We start from the raw sequence: 6,000 nt of genomic DNA, 5'->3' as shown, positions 1-6,000 counted from the left end.
GTTTATACTGAGGTTACGTATAATAATAGAAGTACTGAATATACGTTACCAATGGTTACCTCAGCAGTTATGATAGGCACCGTAACTCAGTCGCGTACAACGGAGCTGAAGAATCCTTCAATGTCCTCTGAGAGAATGTCATCGGTTTCAAAACTAATTTCAACCTTTACTCCAGCAGGTTCCTCTTCAAAAGAAGTATCAGCTAAAACGGCAGTAGCCACAACAGAGGCTTCGATTGAAATATTTACAAATAATGCAACTTCATCTGCAGTTACGTTAACGGAAACCCCTTCATCATATGACACATCAATAAATACATCAGGAGAAACAATAACGTTTCTATCCGTAGAACGGACAACATCTCCATCAAAGGAAGAATCATCATCGCAATCAACAACATTCTCAATGATGCCTTCAACAGCAAAAACAGATGAGTTACGAGAATCCACAACGTCACCAGCAACAGAAACTTCAACATCTTCACTACTACCAATATTTCCAACGATTACGCCAACTACCACTTCATCAAGCACGATATCTTTGGCATCAGAAACAAGTATACTACATTCGACACAATCATCACCATTGCTAACGATAAAGGCTTCAACATCAGCTTCTATGATTACATCACCGGTGCCATCAACATTTTCATCAACTCATGGTGATACTTTGGAATCAACTTTATCTATTACCTCTACCATTTTCTCTACAACTGTCACAGTCCCGACTCTGCCAACAGTGAAGAACCAGGGAACTTCTTCAACATCTCCAAGCACAAGGATACCTTCAGTCTGCGATGCTTATGGAGCAAGTCACTACTTTCCTTTGATTACTAACCCAGTTGTGTTGAACGTTCAGTCTTTGTCTGACGGAATCTGTGTAGTTCGTCCCTTTCAGTGGGGAAGTGTTAGTTGTGGGATATCCTGTTCTTCGCTCACAACGGCAGTGAACACCATTACAGTTCATTTTCTCGATAATTGTCAAACCTTTGAAACCTGCAGTCAGTTAGTGAAAGACTCCGAGGTAAATTTCAACCCAACATCATCTGATCCAAAAAAGAACTCTTTGTTCAACTTCGTGATCGGCGCCGATTCAAGAATCTACGAAGGTTTGGGGTTAAGCAGTTTAGTTACAGGGAGTACAAGTATTCATATCGGTATCTCGTTTTGGAACGATTCGTGCAACATGAGCACCAAGCAGATGTATTTGTTCATGTTGCTTCACAACGTGGGCCGATTGTGCGGTACGATAAACAGTGGAGCAACGTTTGATTATGTATTTCAAAAAAATTATGAACGATATTTAAATAGTCAAAGGTATATAAGAATGATGAAAACCGACAAATACCTATTGGACGATCATAATTTGTTTGAAGAAGAATCCAAAAGACTTATAAGGAAATTTCCCGAATGCAATGCTCATATTTATTAAGGTTTAGGTTATACAGTAAAATTGCATGTATTGTTGATGTTTTGCCTTTTTCATATCAGTACTTTCATAAAATTGAATTGATTTATTATACATTTTGGCATTAAAATGAATAATTGATATTCTTACTTATTGAACACTAAAACCATTGGCTAATAATGGACAAAATGTATAGAAGTAAACCCAGAACAAAATATCAAACTCAACAGTAAGCTGTCAGGAAGTAATAAAGGTACTAAGTGGTAGTAGACATTTTATCGTATAGTATTTTCGAAATCTTATGTGAAGGTGGTTGCGTTTAAGTTTAAGTGCTCTTACCTACATTGAATATGTGTTACTGTCTTTTTTGCTGTTTCGTTTTACTCTTCGTGCTTTTCTTTTTGATTTCATCACTAGAGGATTAGCAATTGTTTATAGTTGTATCGTTGTTTTAAGATGAGTTAAAATACCAGAAACAAATAATAAACTACAAACTGCCCTGTATAAACCAGGATGGGTGTATTATTTAAGTTGCTGTCAGTTGATCCATAAGGATGATGAATCTAATGAATTAATTGCAATCCACGGATTGGTGTCATGCGAAACTGCAATGGTGCTAAAGAACCAATTATTGTTATTGACGCTAAGAATTATATTGCAATCAGGCATACTAACAACAATCTGATGAATTGAAGGCCTAAAACAAAACAATTGATTAAATAAATGTGAACATATTACTCAAACCAATTAAGAAACTGTGAAATTACATTTCGTTGAGTCCCTTTTTGAACAGTTGAGGGAATTCACTTAATTGTTTGTACGTTTCGCCTGCCTCAATACTGCTTGGAGGGTGTTTTTAGAAACGACAATGACAGAACATGACTTTTACTGCTTCAATTCACCCTTTCACACCTCCCGTTCTCATGACGCGTTGTTTTTCATCTCCGTCTCAACGAAAAACCAATCAGCCAACGCGTTCTTCAGCATTTGTTTAACGTTAACTTCCTGCGTATTGTATGTATGTATTGTATGTATGATGAAAACAAAACAAATGTTACTACACTTATAGTTCATCAATTTTTATTAAGCATCACTAAACTGATACTTTTACCTAAAGGATACAGTACGTCAAAAAGTTTTAGATGAAACAAAAGTCCTCAATCATTGCTAAGGCATTGCACTTACTATTTCACAAGTTCGTTTAAAGAAAACAAATGCAACTAGTATAGCCTACAATTCGTTGATAGTTGAATAGCAAAACTAAATCACACAGGTGTGTACACAAATTTAAAATGCCATACAAAATAATATCCGTCGAAAGCCTTTTTTGATATCTTAGGAAACCTACTACCAGAAAGATTACGTAGGTATTACTATCGGGAATATTGAGAGATTTTGAAATGCTATTTCTCGTAGTAAAATCAAAACGCGTTGCAGGCCTACTACTGTTGGGTAAAACAAGAACATCAGTGAAAAAATTGTTTGGTCCAGGAAAAGTAGTGTTGAATAAATAGCAGTATTTTCGGAACCCTAGTAAGTAAAATTTGAAACAATCAAATTTGGCCGATCGTCTATTTTTGTTAGTACTCAGTAGTTAGTTGTTCGTCGGTTTCAATGGACTGTCTTTTGCATAAGATTGGTATATAAAATGCTAAATATCCATATCATGGGCCAGATACAGTTATCACTGTACAGAGAGTAGGCCTACATTCAAGTAACTTTCCCAGGATAGCTACAAGACCAAGCTAGACATCATTACCGGTAATTGTGAACGTTGACGAGCACAATGATACATGAGTCGACGTTGTTATGAGAGATCGACGATCGACCGTTAGTAATCGATAGTCAATCGATCAGTCCATCACCTGTCAGCAGTGTCAGTCCCAGTTAGCATCCATTGTGATGCAGCAGCACGTGGTCTATCAGAGATATGTTTTATGTTCTATCTTCATATCCTAGAACGCTCTACTAGTTCGGAAAAATATTACACAGTAGTTCAGACAAGGCGTTGACAATAACCTTTGTTGCGAATATATTTATTCCAGATACCTTTATTCTGTGCTAAAATCTATTGGTGATTGGCAGGATTTGAACGCGCAACTTCGGTGAGCGTAGCACCGTGCTCCAACCCCTAGACCAGCCCCCCACCTAATATAGTAGGCCTTATTACCAGGGCTACAGAATAGCCAACATGTATTCTATAGCCCTGCCTAATGACACTTAAGGCTTAATATCCTAGAACGCTCTACTAGTTCGGAAAAATATTACACAGTAGTTCAGACAAGGCGTTGACAATAACCTTTGTTGCGAATATATTTATTCCAGATACCTTTATTCTGTGCTAAAATCTATTGGTGATTGGCAGGATTTGAACGCGCAACTTCGGTGAGCGTAGCACCGTGCTCCAACCCCTAGACCAGCCCCCCACCTAATATAGTAGGCCTTATTACCAGGGCTACAGAATAGCCAACATGTATTCTATAGCCCTGCCTAATGACACTTAAGGCTTAATGCTGTAGTGCAGTCCTGTAACATTAAAATATAATTGAAATAATTATATTTTATGTTCCCGAATTAAAAATTTATATTTTTTTCTAAATGTTTCAATATTTGTTGTATGCCTTTGTCATTTTAAGCCAGATGCCATACCGGCATGATTTTGGTTTAAAATCAACTGTTTTTCAAACTGTATACAAGCTGAAGTATTCAAAGTTTACACATTTATTATGTTCTGATATGGACTACAGACTAAGACTGTTAAAACGTTAAAACCCCTTAGTTGTATTTCATTCTGGAAAATTTTAATCAAATCCATTGACCTGAAAGTAATTGTTTTTTTTTTCTTTTTTTTCGTAGATCATGCAGAATGATATTGTAAATTGTTAATTTTAGTTAATTAGGCATATTGTTGTTTCTTACATAATAACCATCAAAAATATACGTTATTAATCTCTTGGGAAGATCAACTTCCATAATCAGGTTAAACACGAATCAACGCAGACGTTACAAATGCATCGAGTAGTCCGAGGCTTTTGGCTTTTGGTAGTGGAACAGTTATTGTTGTAAATGAAGAAGTTCTCCCTTAGTTTAACAAATGGTCACATAATGTTTAACTTAAATTTTCGTGAGTAAAGCCACGACGGGGTAAGCTAGTAATTTTATAAAAGGATGAGAAGTCTATTATTGTACAAATTAAAATCAATTCAGAAAACGATCCATGTTGGCAACTGCCATGTGAAATGCCCGTATGACTGCAGACATAACCTGATAAAAACCCCTTGGTTCATGAGACCAGATTAGTATTGGATATAACGAGACTGGTAGGTAGTCTCCAGCGAGGGCAGGCACACTTCACCATTGTGAAGCCCTGTAGTACCGACACGTGCGACTTTAACACCCTTTTATTGCTCCCTCTTCCCACACCCAGTGTGGCGTCAAACTTTGAACCATTCATTGCTGAGATTAAAGCCCCAGACTCCATACAGAGCCCCTGGGAAGCACGCCACCATTTCTGGTTCAGTAAACGTAGCATTGGAGTTAATCCGGGGCTATAAATAACAATTTAATACTACACCGGGATTGTCATGTTTAACGGAAATTACACTTTGAATGACTAGTTAAAAATTGTAAAAACTATATACGGGGGGAAACCTTGAAGTGATCTAAGTAATTGAATAATAGTAGGTATGAAATGAAATATGATTTCGATAACAACCCAAAATGTTTGGTGAACCATTAAGGCTTACGAACATATTCTGTATATATTCTCGGATACTTTTGTGGGGAAGTGAAAAAAAGGCTACGTTTTCAACAAATTTACAAAGACTTTTCTATACGGTTATTCTAATACTTATTCTTTTTATTCAACATTTAAATGCATTTTCAAATTCGTTCGTCTCCTTCTATGAAACTGGAATTTTTCCTTTTCAAAATGTTTTTTTCTGACCAACTTAAATGAGACTGGATCTTGGCGGCCTGTGAGGGACAGTGTAGACTTTTGACACTTCTGATATTTTTCCACCGTCCTTGGACTTTAAGCTTTAAAATGAATCCTCACCAGCCACGCTACCTTTTTCCTAGAGCTCGAGATATTTCATAGGGACCGATTCACTCATGGAATTAAATAGATTTAATGACCTGTACAGGATTAGTATGGGTTTAAATGATTTAACTATGCATTAAGGGGGTGTAATATTAGTTTTAGAAGTGTAACTAAAACACTTTTTGTGGAATGCCACAAAAGAAGAAACTTGAGACATAAAATTGGAAGAACCAACAATTAACATTTACCTTTGAACAAAATAAAAATTATCTGTGAAACTATTCAACAAAATTAAATCGTCATAGGATTTAAATTAAACTCAACCCACATATTTACTTGTCAGTTCATTAAGTGCACAAAACCATTCAAAGTAATAAACCCCATCGAGTGGATGAAAGCCGTTCCGAGTCGAACCGAGCGATGCTTGCAGCAATGCATTTGTTTTTGTGAAAGGACTGGAAACGATGAAATGATAATAATTGTCCCAACCACAAAAGACAGATCTGTGTGGAAATGTTTACAATGGAATTTAAACAAAGGCAGCTTCAATT

Source organism: Macrosteles quadrilineatus, unplaced genomic scaffold, assembly GCF_028750875.1.
Source record: "Macrosteles quadrilineatus isolate MER2022 unplaced genomic scaffold, UCM_ALF_1.0 Scaffold_2__2_contigs__length_208266976, whole genome shotgun sequence".
NCBI classification, from domain to species: Eukaryota; Metazoa; Arthropoda; class Insecta; order Hemiptera; family Cicadellidae; genus Macrosteles; species Macrosteles quadrilineatus.
The sequence above is the reverse complement of the archived record's forward strand: the minus strand, read 5'-3'. Positions refer to the sequence as shown.